Consider the following 18,861-nt stretch of genomic DNA (forward strand, 5'->3'; position numbering starts at 1 on the left):
TATACTCAAACTATAGAAGGACATACAGTGAATAATGAGGTAGAGCAACACATAGTCCCCTAAGCAAACTTTGTTGGAAGACTGAACACATTCTTGTGTTATGGGTATTCAGTAAGCACTTGCACAGAAACTTGCTAATTTCTTTGTCTGCTGGCGTTGGAACCCACCTCTTTCTTGACTTACATACCCTGCTAAGGTCTCTAAACTTGACTTTATTCCATCCCCATCAGTGTTTCTCTTTCTGCTTCTGGTGCAAACATTGTTTTCTGGGAAATTAAAGTCTCTTAGATGTACTACTCAATGTCCCTATATTCTTAGTCAAATATTCTTCAAGAATACAGGCTCAGAATCAAATTGTCCAGGTATCTGGATAGATTTGCGGGTGACTTCTTCTCTCTGTCTCATTTCCTCAGTGATAAATAATACCTACTTATTAGCCTTTTTTCTCTTTGGCTCTTTTGTTTGTGTTTTAGAGTCTCAACAATGATGATGAGCCTGACTAGTACCTAATTCACTTTTCTATTTAATTGCACAGGAAAAGGAAATGAAATGGTTTTTATAAACATAAAGATATAAATGTATAGCTGGTACTTCTGAAACACTGAGAATAGCCCATCTGTTGTGTTTTCTTCTTTATTTGAGGACCACTAAAGTTATTTTAATAGAATGTCAGCTTTATAATTTTTAAGCTATAAAATTTAAGCTTAATCAAGTGTTAACTTTTTGTATATTTTTCACAGTAAAGAAATGTGGATTTTTTTCCCCATTGAAACTCGAATCTTTGTTAAGGAGTAACAATTTCCTGCATTGGTAATATTAAATGTACTTTAGCATTCAATTCATTGCTGTGGTTGTGTTTCCAGAGCCTGCTGTAAGAGATAAACCCATTGCAAATGAGGACAGCATTCATTTCCTTCCACCTCAGGCCACACAGAATTGATTGAGGTAATAAAATGACAGCACCCTGTAATATACTGAAGGCTCTTTAATTTGAAAACCAGTTCTAACCTGATTCAGAGCTTGTTTAAAGCTAATTTATAGCTTGTATAATTTTCAGCTAGCCGACCAAGGTAAAGGATGATATATGAAAACTGGTAAAGAATTAACCTATGATACATTCAGACCTGTCTTATTAAAGTCAAATGGTATTTAAAAACAGGTGGTGGGGAATGGTAGAAAAATAATTAGTCATGAGCTTTGGGTGCACATAAGTAACATTGTTGACAACAATTTAAATTTCCCAACATCTTATTTCAAGCCTAGCTTCTTTTCTTTTCTTTCTAAAATCGGCTCTGTTCACATTTCTTCTATTTTTACACTCCTTCATTTCTCGTCACATATTAAGGTCAGTGTGAGGCTGGGCACACTTAGCAGCCAGTGTGACTTCCACGGTACCAGTCCCATTGTTGACATAGTGGCGATGCCACTGCCAAGTAGTTCTGTCAGCATTTTAATTACAAATGACCTTTTTCAGGATGCTAGCTGAAAGAATTTAGAGTTCTTCATTTTTATTTGGGCTTAAAAATTAGTATTTGATTAGTATTTGGCTTTTTGCCTTGTTGGCTTTTTTCATCTCTTTATTCTAGCATATTTATTCACTTTGACTCACAAATAACATAGCGCCATAATAAAGTATTCTGTACTGTGAAAGAAGCCAGATTTTCAGAAATTTCTTGTCAGCATTTACAAGCAAAGCATGGATTACATTTTTCTTCATGTTTAAGTATTTCCATGGTTATTTTTCCCTTAAAAAATGACAGTGCAGGATGGGCATATTTTTTGCCATATTCTGTTACTACAGGGTCTTAGAAAGTGTTGAAACTTTTAGAAGTGCATTTACCAGTCTTAATCGTGCTTATCACATTTGGTACATTGCAAATGTTTTGGTTATCTAAGCTAAAAAATTATAAACATAAATTTAAATATATAAACATAAGTTAGAGACTGAGAAATTCTGTCATTTAGTTAATGAAACTTGTCTAGATATCTAGTTATGTATTCAGATGAAAAGCCTAGTAAATCTAGTTATGATGTCTATGGCAAACATAGTCATACTTATTTTAATTACTTTTTTGAACATTATAAATAGTAATTAATGCTTATAAAGTAATATATAAAGATGCAAATAAAAATTATTCAGGACTGGCCACTGCTAACATCTTGTTACTTTTTTTCTGCATGTATTTTTTTAAATTTAGTTATTTTTCAAGTACAATTTTCTATTTCTCCCATCCCAGCCCACCCGCCCCAATGTGCATGTATTTTTTTAAGATCTACTGTTATACAACACATGCCATGCATTCTCAGTGGGAGCAGTGTCACCCCAATGGGGCAAAAATTGGTTCTTGCAGGAGCAGAGACCAAAATTTATTGGTTTGTGATCTTCCATTTTCTGATAACATCTTCTTGTTAGTATTTAGCGTCTCTGGTTTTCCTGGGTATCATGCAAGTAGTACTGACACTGAGTTGGGAGGTGTGTTAAATGTACACACAATCAGTGCCACAAAACAATGACAAATGGATGGTCATGAACAGATAACTTTCAACCAGTTGCTTGACCTTGAAATTATTTTACATGTGGTGCCATGAATGTGCCTATCGGCTGCCATTGCTATTTCCTGGGTGTTGTTTATGCTTGATCATCAGTGCATTTGTGTATAACTAGGGCTGTAGAATTAAATAAAAACAGACTATAGTTTATATTTTAATATTACAAAAATTATTTAATCCATTATTAATTATGTTAGGTACTGAAATGGAAATGTTGACATGATTATTTAGTAGCTGGGTATTTTCTCTTATCAAGCAAAAGTTAGGGTTCACTATAAATGATTTTAAAGATTCATTTAATTTCTTAGTTATTTTTGCTGGAAATAAAATAATTTGATTTGTTAAGACTTGATTTTATATTGTTATATGTTTATGTGAGTTATAATTTGCATATGTAACTTGATATAATTAATATAAATAAAGATTACTCAGGAAATGTTATAAAGTTGTTACATAGTAATTATTTTCATTTTTGATTAAAATTATAGTCATTCATAGTCTTTTATCAAATAAAGTTCTGCTTTATTTTTACTCTTTAAAGTACAACTTTACATGTGCACATAAACAGATATACAGTACATGTGTGGAGTTAAAATTTCTTGGGGAATTTAAGAAAAAGGTTCTAAAAAGACTCTTTGGGGGATGTTAACAAAACAATTGAGAAATACTGGCATAAATGACTTTTTTCCTGCTTTTTCTCATGACATTACCCAGTAAGCATTAAAAATTTCTTTTAAGCAAAGTCAGTGGGCATACTATTAAATTAAGAGGTAAAAGTGGATTCACTTGTTACCACAATCAGTCATTATAATCAATTTCATTTGAGATTTTATTTGAGGTAATAATTCATAAATGCTAGCAAATGCAAATATCCACAAAGTTCTAGATCATGTTGGGATTGATGGGCACTGAGAACTTATTTTTACAGCCTGAAGACATCTATTTTTAATTTCAAGTTTCATTCATTTAGTTCACGGTTGGTAAAATTTAAATTCATTGACTTGAATCATATAATATAAAAATTAATTTTAAAAAATTGTATTTCTTTTAAAGTGAATTTGCAGCTCATGTAACAAGTGATTCTGGAACCCAACTATTCTAGCCAAACACAAGTATGTGGTTGTTGTATATTACTTGTTCTAACAGCTTCGGGAGGCTTTTGTCTTTTAGACAAATATTTTACTTTTTTTCTTGTATGAGTAAAAATCTAATAAAAGCAAAGGCCTTGGAAATATTCTTATTACAGAAATTCAAGGAGTAGAAATGTCTGTAAAATGTATGTGTTGTTTTTCACATTCACAGTGAAATTTTGTTGTATAGCAGAAAGTTTTTTAGATATGTTCTTTCAGTCCTACTGGAATTGACAATAGAAAGCAGTTAGTTTTGAGTAATTTAGAGCAAAATTTGTCCCTAGAACAGAATTGACTTATTTGTAAATTTATAGTTCTATTAATAAGAAACATATTAAGAGAAAATATTTAAATAATTTGTTTCAATTAAAAATTAGACATGTATTGATATTAAACCTTTAGAGCCACTATTTATTTCAATGTACACTTGTTTCTTCTGATATTTGGAGAGTATTTAATATGTGATTCAGTGTCATTTGCATTACACAGGAACATTAATTTTATAAACTCTGCTCTCAATTTGAGTAACTTTACATATTGACCTAGAAAAGGGCTTAATCAAGTCAGCCTAATTAAGTTAACTAATTGACACACTCTGATGAGCTTCATGTTGAAAGAAAATTAAAGGCAAATAGAAATCATCAGCCTTTGGTTTGAAATCAAATTTAAAGGATTTTAAAAATTTGTATTTAAATGAATAATGTATCTATTTTACATTAACCCTAAAACATGGACAATTTAAAACGTTAAGACAAATATCTGGAGTATGCCAACCCTTTAGCTTTGTTTTGACAGAAATAAAAAGTAAATTACCAAAGAAATGAAATATATGACAAGTAACTTTGGTACCTTTTAAAGGTATAGTAAATATATAAAAAGTACAGTAAACATTTCTAGAACTGATGAGAGTTAAATCAAATATTCCATACCATATGACTTAATGTACTGATGTACTTTTTGATCAGCCAGTCTGTAAAAAAGTTGCACTGAGTACTGGATTCCCATCAGGATGGTGGGGATGACCTGGCCTATCAGACAGTTAATCTGGAGCAGGAACTTTCCAAGACCTCTGACCGGGAACCACCATTCCTCCACATGCCTGCATACCACCCTGTACACGTCCTGATGAATGAGTGCCACTCTGTACACATTCCCATACATGACTCTGCACACAGCTCTGTGCAGCAACCTCTGGTCCTTACTATTTGTGATGTGCCCTATTTTATGACTTTCTTCAATTACACCTTTAAGGCACATGGTGTTCACAACTCACTCAACTCACATTTTTGTCTAGAGCAGAGTATGCTTGTTGTCATAATATACCCTGACTGACATATAGGTCTGTATAGTTTTGCTTGGTGTCTAGGCACATGGATACAGACCCAGAAGCAAACATAGATAATCTCACAGGAAGTAATAACTTGCTTATAATCCTAATTTTGTGTAGAGTTTTTTCAAGCTTTTGTGATATGATCTTTTATTGTTCAGCAATGGTGCGCTATAGATTTATATGTTCATTTTTTTCTCACCATACAATATTAATACAAACTGTAAAAATATCATATACAGGAATATTTAAAGAAACTAGAAGTTCAAGCAAAGATGTTCACATGATAGGATTTGAAAGAGATTCAGGTAATAATATTGAAGTTTCTATACTTCATGTTAAAGTGAAGGGCTTCACGCCAGTAGGTTGCAAATTTTGGCATTATCTGACATTGTTCCCAGCTACTTACTGACATTGAGAAATGTTTAATTCCTGGGAAACATCTTTGATATACGGTCAGTCTTGTCACATAAATGTCAAGAAGCCAATACTGTTTCTGTTATATTTATTACCTGTCAGGTAATATATGCTAGTTTCTATAAAATTGAAATTAAGTGAAATGTACCTCAGTAGCATGAGATCTGTAGCCAGACAAACCTGGATCTGTCTACTGCTCCGCTTAGCAGCTGTGCCACTGAGTTTCAGTTTCCTCACTAATAAAGATAATTCTACAGAGGCATGTTCTGCAGATCCGAGAATGGCATATGTAGAATGCCTAGCAAAATTCCCAGCCCATTAAATCCTTCATAAATGGCAACACATATCTGTGTGATTATTATTATTATAGTTATTAATATTGTTCATTTTACGTTTATCCTGATTTATGAGCAAAGTCAAGCTATTTTATTGAATGTATGTTTGACATTTCATAACCTGAGTAAGAAATGCCTAAAAAGTTATGGTAGCTCTTTACTGTTGAAAAGATTGCTTGAGAAAAACAGTATCATCTATAAATTTGATTATTGACACTGTTTTCTGGATTTATATGAAATTAAAGCATAGTACTATTTCACAATTTCTAAACAGCAGATTATATGGATACTGTATCTTGTAAGCATCTTTTAATTCAGGACTGTGTTGTTGAACTTAATATGATACTAAATTATTGCTAGTAACAGGTCATTAGATAGGTATTATGTGCTCAGACCTACCCCAAAACAAGTAATATCTCCCTTAAAAAATCAGTTTGTCCGAATTATAAAGCATTGACCCAGGGAGAGAATTTGTTCCCCAAGTTTATTTGAGGAAAATACCAGTTTCACCTTATTATTATTCGTAATAGTACACTCGTTCATTTAGAGTAGTTGGAGTCAAAACTTAAATGTAGAAGTGACTTTACAGATCAACTGCTTAGCTTTCTCTTTAGACCTCATTCCTCCCCAGGTTGTCTCTGTGGTTAAGAAATTTGGGGTTTCAGAAAATCTGTGAACAAATTGTTGAAGATCCATAATAGGTACCAGGGGCCAGATAAGGATTCTGAGTTTCTGTCTCCAAGTCCATTGGGCTTTCCCCTGTATGGTCCTGGAGTCCCGTATTCATTTATGTACATTTGTGGTTAGATCTCGTTTAACCACAAATTCCCAAAAGTTGTATACTTTCTATGATTGTCTAAGTTGGCTTATTGTTTGACATATTTTCATACGTTTTTAAAATTTTTTCTCTGCATTGTGTTATATAATTGACTGACTTTTATCAAGAGCATAATTTGATATGTAATTCCATAAGGAGGTCTAATCTATATACAGATTTATTCTTTGATATTGCCAGCTTCGTTTTCCATCAGTGGTATATGTGAATCTTTTATACTTTTGTGTTAGATTTTTTAAACATGGTTTCAAGTTATCTGTTCCTGGCACCTGTAAGTTTTGTATTTTTATCACTTTATTAGTGGTATTGCTGTTTCTGCTTGACACTTGGATTTCCTCACTATGCAGCTTCACAAAATGTAAAAATACTGCTTCATGAAAGAATAAAAACACTAGCATATTTTCCTCAAGTTTTCAGACTGTGAGAATTATTTGCCTACAGAATTTTAGGTGGCCACCTTTTAAATATCTATATCAGAAATGGCTAAATAAAATGAATGATTTGCTTAAAGAAATACTTTTACTCATTATTATTTTTAACATTAGAATTGCTGAGACAAGGTTTTTTTTTTTTTGCTGTTTCACTGCCACAGATGCCTCTGAGTTAAACGCAAATAGTTTTATTGCATTTTCTCTAACGTGTGCTATAGACAACAATGTTAAATTTATTATCAGTGCAAAATCATGAATCCCAAACATGTAAAATTACTGATTTTAAATTTTCTTAGTAACCTTAGGGATCCTCAAATTGAAACACTTGATGCCCTTTTCTGTTTTTGTAGTGGTGCATCCAACTATTATTATTCATTACCCTATACTGGGTCATTTTTATCTGCATCTTGTGTTTGTTTTGTTTATATAGAATAAATATTTGCTCACTTTTTGGAACTAAAAGATAGAGATAAAATGGGTTTGAAGTATCAGCTATAATTTATTGCTTGAAAAGAAAGGCCTTATAGCGGTTTTGTATGAGAGAGAAAACTACCTAAATAATTTCAGCAGCAAGCTTATAACCAAGATAACATCAGCATTTCCCTTCTGGAAGGAAAATATATGTGTTTTCCATATATTAAAGTAAGGAAAGCAGTATTTTATTACAAATAGTATGACAAATTTAACCTATCACAGTCACAAACCTACCTTAGAGAAGACTTATTTTTGATGGGAAAACATAAAGGCAAGCTTTTGTTTTAGTCACATTGTGTTCAGTTGCATACACACAAGATCATCAGGAAATTCCTAAAACAGGTTAAGAAATGAAATAGTGCTTATCTTAATAGTTCATAGTTTTCTACTTTAGTTCTCAAAATTATCCCATATAAACATAGTGAGAAACTACATTAATGATATAATGGCTAGTTGATAAAAGTTGTCAGTTTGAAAAAAATCTAAATTTTTCTGCTAACAGAAAAAATGTAGCTCTGTGGTTTAGTATTGCTTGTATTTTTTAAAGTTAAAGATTTGTATAGAATAGGAACAAGCTAACAATGCACTATTTGATTTATATTACTTAATAATTAGGAATGAAATGGTTTTAGTTGTGTTAGAAAAACTTGACATGCGTGGGGAATCCAGATTTACATAACTTGATGTTTGATTTGATACTGTCTTTTCCGACAATGAAAAGTAAAATTTTATTGAACTGTATTGTATATACTAATATATGCTTTAAATAACTTTTAAGATGGTATGCTAAAGTAATTTATAAGTAAGATAAACTTCATTTGGCACAAATGCATGCTGCCTCAATTTATTTAAATTATTATTATTTTCATATTGCTACTTACCTATGGTATATTCAGTAAGAAATTAAATGGCAGCTTAGTTTAAGACCTGTGTTTTAAATCTATTAAGTACTTTGTTTGCATTATGTAAGGAATATATATTCTTTATAGTTCATTTGGAAAAAGTAGAAAAATGGATGAAGAAAACAGAAGTCATAACCTCTCTCCAAGAGATTACCACTGTTAGCATACTGGTGTATTTCTTTCTAGCTTTTCTTCTTGCATTCATTTAACAAATATTTCCTGAGCATCTTATAAGTGTAAGGCCCAATAACAGTTGCTGGGAGTACTAGGTGTTCGTAGCAGGCTATAACGCCTGTCCTCAAGATGCTTATAGTCTATCAGAAAAGATAGACAAATGACGTGAAAGTTCTGGGGAAAGAACCCAAAGGACTGTTAAAACCAGAAGCAGGGGAACTAACCTGGTTTGGTGGGTCCCAGCAAATATTCTTGAAAATTTTGGAACATTAGAATGTAGTAAAAGTCCTCCCTAGATTCCTATGGCATTATAGGCCACTTCTCACTTGTGTGCTCTCTCTCTCTCTCTCTCTCTGTCATATTTTAAAAATTCCCTTGGCTATTTTGGTGAGGCTCTAGAAGGAAAAATATTCTGGTGTGCATATAGCCCTCATATCTGAAAAATTCACATCACATTAAAAACCACTATGATATCATTATCACTGCTGTAAACTTGAACAGACTGAAAATGAACAAACCTCCAAAATGTCTATTAGGGAATTACTTCCCTTGGGCAGAAAAGAATTGAGCATTTTCAAATTATTTTTATGATAATATAAAGTTGCTTAGTTACTTCTTATATTTTATGGAAGCATTTTATTTTTTCCAGTTTTACCACTACTATCGTCCTAAAATACCTATTATAGTTTCATAGCAATTTTGTAATAATTTTATGTTAATATACATAATTTACTCAAACTAACAGCCTAATTTTCTAATCAAATAATCATGTGCTTTGTTTTTACCATTGTAATGTCAATGAATATGAAAAGTAGTACGTATTAGAGATATATGTTATAGTACCATAATTCTATTTCATTAAAACAGTAATTTAGGACTTCCGCCAAGATGGAGGCATAGGTGGAAGCACTGCACCTTCTCACACAATTAAGTTTAAAAACAACAAAGTTTTAACAATAAAAACGCAGCCAAACCACAGAAAATTGAACTACACGGAAGTCCGACAACAATAAACCCTTCAGCCAAACCGGTAAGAGGGGCAGAGCCAGCAGCAGAGCAGGGTCGGACAGGAAAGATCCACCGGACCAACCCAGGGCGCAACCCAGGTGCACAACCAAGGCGCGCTGGCAGCCATAGGTGGATCCCACGTGTGGAGTAGCAGGCGGACCCACTGAGGGCACAAGGCGGTGGACCCACTGAGGGCTGACCACAATCACACAGTCGAGCGCAGATAAACCGGTGAAGGAGCGAAGCGGTGAGACAGACCGTGCAGGCCCCAGTGGTGGAAAGTGGCAGAGGGGACCACCACTGTCCCTCTCTGACCCCGCCCCCACATACAGCATCACAAACCAGCGACCTGGGTGGCCCCGCCCTGGTGAACACCTCCTCGTACATACCAGGAGCGAACAGATCAAAACGTGGCTCAAGAACAACTCAGAGCCCCAGAGCCGATAAATCTAAGAGAACAAGAAATTGCCTACCTATCAGAGGCACAGTTCAAAACACTGGTGATCAGGATGCTCACAGAACTGGTTGATTTTACTCACAAATTAGAGGAACATATGAAGGCTAAACTAATTGAAATGAAGGGAAATGCACAGGAAACCAATAGTAATGGAAAGGAAACTGGGACTCAAAGGAGTGGACCAGAAAGAGGAAAAAAATGACCAAACAGAAAAGGATGAAAAACAAGAATTCAAAAAAATGAGAAGAGGCTTAGGAACCTCCAGGACATCTTTAAATGCTCCACCATCTGAATTATAGGGGTACTGAAAGGGGAAGAGGAAGAGCAACAAGTGGAAAACTTATCTGAACAAATAATACAGAAGAACTTCCCCAATCTGGCAAAGGAAATAGACTTCCAGGAAATCGAGGAAGCTCAGAGAGTCCCAAAGAAGTTGGACCCAAGAAGGAACACACCAAGGCACATCATTATTACATTAGCCAAGATTAAAATGAAAGAGAGAATTCTAGAAGCAGCAAGAAATAAGGGGACAGTCATCTACAAAGGCGTTCCCATTAGACTGTCAGCAGATTTCTCAAAAGAAACCTTACATGCAAGAAGGGGCTGGAAAGAAGTACTCCAAGTCAGGAAATCCAAAGACCTACATCCAAGATTGATCTACCCAGCAAAGCTTTCATTTAGAATGGAAGGACAGATAAAGTGCTTCTCAGATAAAGTCAAATTCAAGTTCATCATCACCAAGCCCTTATTATATGAAATGTTAAAGGGTCTTACCTAAGAAAAAGAAGATTCAAAAGATGAACAGTGAAAGGACAGCAAACTCACAATTACTGAGAACCACACCTAAAACTAAAGCAAACTAAGAGGACAGCTAGATCAGGAGCAGAACCATAGAAATGAAGATCACGTGGAGGGTTAGCAACAGGGGAGTGGGAGAAGGAGAAGGGGGGGAAGGTACAGAATATAAGTAGCATAGATGGTAGGTAGAAAATAGATTGGGGGGAGGGCAACAATAGTGTGGGAAATATAGAATCTAAAGAACTTGAGACACATGATCATAAACTGAAGGGGGGGAATGGTGGGGGAGGGGTGTGCAGGGTGGAGGGGACTGAAGGGGGAAAATAGAACTGTAATGGCATAATCAATAAAATATATTTTAAAAAAGCTATTGAAAGTAAGAAAAAACAGTAATTTAACAATGTCATAGAATACTAACCTTTTTATTTTTTTTGTTTCATGTATTTTTATTCTATACTATATGTTGCATATTACCATATTCTAAACTTATTAGTATTAGAAAGTAAACTAAGGAAAATAAAAGACATATTTAATATTTAAATTTTTTTGTTAAAGTAATGGCAAATAAGCTCTTGAATATGTTGAGCCTAAATTTTTCAATATTAATTACATTAAATTAATTATATGATATTAAAATGTTTCATTGGAAAATCTAGGCTTCTGACATTATGTTTTATGACATAGTGTCCAGTGCTTTACACATTTCCTATAATATTTACGTTATGTTTACATACTACAAAATTATATTTTGAAAGTAAACAATTTTGCTATGATCTAAGCCTTTATTTTTTTAATTAATACTAGATAAAAATAGTCTTTCACAGACTCTAATCTTTTGTATTTTCTCTATTGTTATTTGAGTACAGTTGTCTCCATTTTCCCCCACTCCTCCCCCCACCCCAGTCACCCCCAATTCCCACCCTCAATCCCACCCCACTTTGGTTTTGTCCATGTGTCCTTTATACAGGTTCCTGAAAAAACCTTCCCTTTTTCCCCCAATTATTCTCTCCCACCTCCCCTCTGGTTACTGTCAGTTTGTTCTTAATTTCAGCGTCTCTGGTTCTATTTTCCTTGCTTGTTTGTTTTGTTGATTAGGTTCCACTTATTGATCACATCATCACTTTTTAGCTATTTTTATTTTTATACTACAGGAAAACTTCCAAATGGTTATCTGTACTCAGTATCTCTATTTTCTCTACTTCCTCCAAAACTGGAAATGTTTAAAAAAATAAGTATAAGAGTACAAAATATTGTATACCTCCTCATTAAGTCAAGCAGAGAAGATTCTCAGAATATGAAGTTGAGGTTGAACATTAAATTGAAGTCAGGAAGATTATTCTGATTTGACTATTTATGATTGGGTGACTAAAGCAACATATTGGGTTGGCCAAAAAGTAAGTTTGTTTTTTTCCAAAAGATGGCTCTAGTAGCGTTTATTAGTCTTTAACTTAATTCAGAACAGTTTTGTTAGAGTGTTTTGTGACAGCTGTCATATCAGTGTGCATTTAAAAAAACATCAAAGTTGGTGAATTTTTGTGTAGCCATTTTAAAGATGCAAGAAAATAGACAACATTTTTGGCATATTATGCTTTATTATTTCGAGAAAGGTAAAAATGCATCTGCAACACAATAAGAGATTTGTGCAGTATTTGCAGAAGGTACCTTGACTGATCAGATATGTCACAAGTGGTTCGCAAAGTTTTGTGTGTGGGGTTTCTCACTGGGCGATGCTCAACAGATGGGTAGACCAATTGAAGTTGGTAACTATCAAATCAAGACATTAATTGAGAATAATGTGATACCACACAGGAAGTAGCCCACATACTCAAAATATCCAAATCAATAAAGTTATTGGTGAAAATGAAAAAAAGTATCTTATTCTGCAAAAAATACAAAAAACCATACAGACTTTTTGGCCCATGCAATATATACACATTTTTTTTAAATAGCATTTATAGAAGTCCACTATATGTGTTTCTTTCATGTACACAGCTCCATACGGCCATTTTCGGCATAACTAGCAGATGCAAATCTAAGAGGAGATGGAAGAATGTTCTAGTCACAGTAAAGGCATTGAACTCTCTTCATGCAGATCAGCACTGGAGTTGTTTTCTGTTTTTTATCCAGACTGAAAGTCTTAGAGACCAGGATAAAGAATATATTACCTATTGATTTTAGGGGAGGTGTATTTTATGCTGCAGGAAAAGTTTGATTAATATAGGAGATACAAGAATGTAATATTCAACAAAAAGCCCTGGCTCTCAAGACTAATTTTACTCATTCTCTTGGTCTTCCCACTATGCTTACGGTCATCCATGTTTCTGAAATTAAGGAGGGAAGCAGAAGTGCACAATGACGTCTCCCAATCCTTCTTTAAATTGTTTCAGCTGGGCTTTCATCTCTGCTACTCCACTGAAGTGGTTCTTGTCTTAACAATTAAAATGCTGTGTCACTTAAAAATCTCTTTGTTGTCAAACTCAGTAGTCATTGCCTCTGTCTGAATCTTACCTGAACACTCAACACGTTTGACAATACTGCCCATTTCCTCTTTCTCGAAATATTATTATCTTGGTTTATATTGCCCCCCCCAAGTAGTCTCCTAATTTTCTTCCTGTATCTTAGCTGAATTCCCCACTATACCCAAGTTTTATTATCATGGCTTAGTCCTTAGTACCCCTCTTTCTCTGTTTGTATATCATTCCCTAGATGATTATATATAGTCTCATAATATCGCTGTGTTGGGACTTCAAACTTATAATACAAGCTCTGAACAAATAGCTAAAGATTGTCTCAAGTTTAATGTCAAAATAGAATTATTGCTTTCAGATTCTTTCTGATTCCCATCACAACTTTCTTTTCACATAGTTTTTCCCAACTCATTTCTACCATATTGGGGTGCCAAAAACAAAGGCGTTATTGTTAATTACTGTCTTTTGTTCCTTCTATCTACCTATCAACTGCCCTGACTCCCAACCACATCACAATTCTTTTCATTCCCATGACTGCTGTAGTACTTGCAGCCGCCATCATTCCTGATCTGGACTGTGGCAGTAGCCTTCTGTTTTATTTCCTTATTTTTATAAACCTAGCGTAACCTCTACTTTTATTCTCTATACTGCAACCACAGTATGCTTAAAACTCAAAATCAAATCGCATTACTTAAATTCTTAAACCCCTAATGGGTTCTCATTTTCACAAATAGGATAACCAGTGTGGCTGCTGTAGTCTCACCTAGTGTTTCATGTCCTGCCAGGTATGCTGACCTTTCTGATGCTCAGACCTGCAGAGCTCATTCGTACTGCAGGGCCCTTGCCCTTGTTCCTTATGCCTGGAGTTCTCTCCCTACGTGACCAGTTCCTTCATTTAGGTTTCAGCCTGAATGCACCTCTTAAATAGAGGGACTTCCCTGACTCCTTTGTTTAAGAAAAAGTGCGCTCTATCCTTTTCCTCTATTTTTTTCCTGCTACATCAAAATATTAAATTATTTATCTCTTAACAAGGTACTATATATCTTTCTCTGAGGGAATTTAAGAGCCATGACAAGGACACACCATTGTTGACCACTTGTTTCTCCATCTCCTGGAGCAGAACCCGGCACACCAATGACACTCATATATTTGTAGGTTAAGAAATGAATAGAAAACATTTCTATATTACACGTGTAAGTTTGTGTGCTTCTTCATGTAATAATCAGCATTTTTATTGAAATGCTAAAATTATAGTTAGAAAAGACAGCAAAACTGGTCATTGTTATTCTCGTAAGACGAAAAAAGCACTCCACCATGTACTTCTGAGCTCGACATTGGACCACGCTTTTTGGAAATACGTCTTAAACTTAATAATAGCTGCCATTATTTTGAGCACCTCCTCTTACAAGCATTTTACTAGTAAAATTTGTGTGCATAATTCTATTTTTAATTTCACAAATCATCACTTGTGAGTTGGTTTTTTATTTTTACATTTTATAAGTGAGAAACAGGCTGAGCGGTCACATGCCCTCCTCAAAGTCACACCAATAGTAACTGCCAGAGCAGGATTCAGATAAGTTCGTGCAGTGCCAAAGGCTATACCTTGTTCACTGTGCTCTTGTAGGTGCTTGGCATAAGAAAATCACACAACTTGTTCTTTCAACATAGGATCACTTCAATTCACAGAGTATATACATGTACAAACACAAACCTCACCAACTTGTTTTTGTTTTTATACATGCTCTGTTTTTGCCCACATTTGACTTAAAATCCTATTGATTCATTGTGGTCAATACTGACTCATCTTGGCAAGCAGTTCCAGGCAGCACCTTGGGAGACGTGAATTCTGACTCCAGCTCTGTTACTGAAGAGCTGTGGGGACCTGGGGAAGCCAGTCAGTTGTGCCACGGATGGCTCCTCTGTCCACAGAGCTAGAAGAATGGATCAGGTGACCCTTCCTCTAAGTGAGGTACCTCCTAGCCCTAAAATCTTACGGCTCTTAATAGAGAAGAGTGGTCTGGAAAAGACAATTGAAATTTGCTGCAACTTGGCAACTGATTTATCTCTTGTATGTGAGCTGCTTATTTAACGATTTGCTCTTCTTGGAAATACACATAGTGGGCAATATTCTTGCTTTAAACAGTCTTGAAATTTAGGGAGGTAATTAGAAGAATATAGATACAGAACTTAAAAGTTTTTAATAATCTATGTTGTTTTATTGTTACCTATCACCGATTGTCCTCATGTTATCAATAAAGGCCCTCATTGAATTCTCTTAGTTTGTAATAGTATTTCATTTGATTCTCGACATTTCCAGGTGTAGACAAGTAGGGATGCTTTTACCTCTTCTTTTAAATTTTATACCTCATGTCTTTTTCTCTTGCCTAGTACTATTTGCAAGTATATCCAAAGCAAGATTAATTAATACTGATATATTTGTCATCACCTTGACTGTAGCAGTGATGTTTCCAGTGCGTGATGCTAGCTTTGTGCCAAAACCTATGTTGTTTAGAAAGTATAACATAAATATACATGCAAAATGTGATGTTGAAAATAAACTGCAATTTGTAGAAGAATATATAATGTCATTCATATGAAATGTTGAAATATAAAAACATACCAGGGAGTGATTAATATCCAATTCTGTCTACTATGAAGGAGGGAGGGAGGGAGGAAGGGAGGGAGGGAGGGAGGGAGGGAGGGAAGGAAGGAAGGAAGGAAGGAAGGAAGGAAGGAAGGAAGGAAGGAAGGAAGGAAGGAAGGAAGGAAGGAAGGAAGGAAGATGGGATGGAAAAGGACTATTCAGAGGGCTTCATAAATGTTATAAATTATGATTATTATGTTTGCAGCATTTCATAACAAAATCTGATTGCTGAGTGAACATGGAGGTGTCTGCTGACTAGCTATAAACAGTGTAGGAAACAATTTCAATATACCTGCCTGGCCGGTGTGGCTCAGTGGTTGAGTGCTGAATTGTGAATCAGAAGGGTCACATGTTCGATTCCTAGTCAGGGCACATGCCTGGGTTGTGGGCCAAGTCCCCAGTAGAGGGCACATGAGAGGCAACCACACATTCATGTTTTTCTCCCTCTCTTTCTCCCTCCTCCTCTCTAAAAAATAAAATCAAATCTTTAAATGTTTGTAAAATTCAGTACATCTCCACATTTCAAGTGTACACAATTCCCAAGAGCAGGGATCACCTCTATTCTTTCTGCTGTGAATATGTGATAGGTAGTAGTTATTCACTAGGTAATTATTGACTAAAATATGGAGGAAAGGTAAGAGGAAAGGAGGCTATTTTTCAGTAGTTTTCTCCCTCCTCATTCTTACATACAAATCATTAAAATCATTGATTTTTTAAGTAAATCTTAGTTTAAATAAGACATATAGATGTTAAAGCCTACAGTTTTCCTAAAGAACAGAATGTTACTAAGTTTCCCATGCCGATTTCCAGAAATCAGATACTCTGAGGTATTTATGGTGCTGCTTGTATGTGTGTGAAACATGCAACACAAAAGCATAAAGGGGCAGCTACCTGCGTGCCAAGTCCTCACGGCTGTTCAGGCTGCCTAGTTTTAGAGGGGACAAAATCAAAATGCTGTCACAGTCCCAAAGGCCAGCTGTTCATGCTGAATTCCTGTTTTATTATTGAACATTAACAAGGCATTGCAAGCTGTGGTCAAATGCAGAATATACAGTTTATACAAGGGTGGGCAAAGGTGGCTTTACAGTTGTAATACAAACACATAATACAATAATTACTAATACAAGAACAAACTGTTTCATGTCCTTGTAGCTGTGAGCTGACGTTTGCCCATCCCATATTCTACTTTAAGATAAAATTGAATAAAGGAGAGCTGCAGTCTATTTGTGTATTTTCTGTCTGTGACAAAATACGTACCAGTAATGAAAAAAATAAATAACTTCTTAAAAACCCTTTCATAGTGCAATAGAGAATTTTAATTTCCTCTGTAATTGTTGAGCATCTCTATTATGAAAACACTTTTGAAACATTTAATGTATTTTTTGACACCAATATGGTTGCCACATAATGTGACTATGAAATCATTAACTTTTCTCATTTTTATGAACTTAAACTTATAACTTCATTTGTTAACTATTGCATCCTATCAGAATTTTTATATACAATTTAACAGCATGCTAGGATTTTTTTCAGTCTCTTGAGTTTGAAGTCAACATTCCCAAGAGCCCTCAAGAGTTCTTCACGGACCTTATGAATCTTCTTCTTACAAATAGAGGCTATTTTCTCTTTCTCGGAAAGTAAGCTTTTTTTGTGTTAGTAGCTGCCAAGGAATTGAGAAAGCCACGGACCTTGATCATAAATCCTCTTTACATGAGCTTTTTTGAAGAGCAGTCATACCAGGGTAATGGCAGAATTTTATGTTGCTCAGAAAGCGATTTTTGTGACATCTTCACAATACCCCTTTGTGTCCTCAACTATTTCTGTATCCTCATAAGATTTAGGAAATATAACACAACAAATCCTGAACATTGTCAGGGTGCTTGAGAAATGAAAAGCAGTCGGTATGTTTATAAATAGTTTTCAGGGAGCAGTACTGTTGGCCTGTTCCGGGTTTGACGACGGCTTTGGGATCAGTTCTACAAGGTAGCCTTCGGATGTTTTGTATACCTGAGTAATTAATGGGGTTGATATCTACTGGACAAAAATTAAATTACTTTGGAAAGGTATGTGAAGCCTTCAAACTTTACTGATCATGAGCAATTATAATTATCCATATGTTACACTGGAAAGAGAAATCTTTGGAGTCAGAGCTGAGTTTGAAACCTGGCTCCCCCTACATTTGTATGCGACCAAGGGCAGTTCCTCAGTGTGTCCAGTCCTCAGTTTTCTCAATGGGACATGGGAATGATAACAGTTAGCCTGCTTGATATTTGTGATGATTACATATGATGCATGTAAACCCTTGTTATTTAATAAGTACTAAAAGAGACAAAATGATTTTTATTTTTGTTTCCCATGCATCTATATAGTGGGGCAGTCACTCATAGATTCACAGATATTCATTGAGAGGCTGTGATATGAAAGCCTCACCAGCGCCTGAGGATACTGTGGTAAGCAAGGCAGAAAGTCTGCTGTCGTGGAACTTCCACTGCAGTGAGGCGAGGGCAAGTGATTTTTCCCCTCTAGAGTTGCACAGCTTCGGACACTGTGTGTATCAGTCAGGACGTGGATCTAGGCTTGCCGGTCCCTGACCACAAAACCATTTCCTCTGGGACTCAACTGCACAGAAGGAACAGGATAAATACACAGTACGTGTGGAGTGACCGTCCGTGAGCACTGCGTAATGCTAGGACCAGAAAAGGCGACCACGCAGTACTGCCTGCCTTTCCATGCCATTTCCCACTCCCGTCTCCCCTGGCCCTGGGCTTCGGCGGCCTTGGAACTCCCCCCGTGTCCCCTCTACCTGGAGTGCTCAGCCCTTTACTCCTTACCTACCTGTCCTTATCTTTCAGGTCTCAAGGTATTTGTCAATTTCAGGAGGGTAAGGGCCTTCTGTGAAGCTTTTAGATCA

The 18,861-nt window shown here is 35.4% G+C and overlaps 1 protein-coding gene across 3 annotated transcripts in view; it reads left to right on the top strand.

Annotated features, from left to right (window-relative positions):
- Positions 1-18,861, top strand: part of PHF14 (PHD finger protein 14) — a 184,620-nt gene that overhangs the window by 140,017 nt on the left and 25,742 nt on the right. The window contains exon 18 of one of the 3 annotated variants that reach the window (XR_008389646.1): positions 864-945. The exons of the other annotated variants lie outside the window; for them this stretch is intronic. The gene's annotated coding sequence lies outside the window, so the exon portion shown is untranslated. The remainder of the gene's footprint in view (positions 1-863; positions 946-18,861) is intronic. 3 annotated transcript variants of the gene reach the window in all.

This window comes from Artibeus jamaicensis, unplaced genomic scaffold, assembly GCF_021234435.1.
Source record: "Artibeus jamaicensis isolate MK-2021 breed Jamaican fruit bat unplaced genomic scaffold, CSHL_Jam_final contig_923, whole genome shotgun sequence".
NCBI classification, from domain to species: domain Eukaryota; kingdom Metazoa; phylum Chordata; class Mammalia; order Chiroptera; family Phyllostomidae; genus Artibeus; species Artibeus jamaicensis.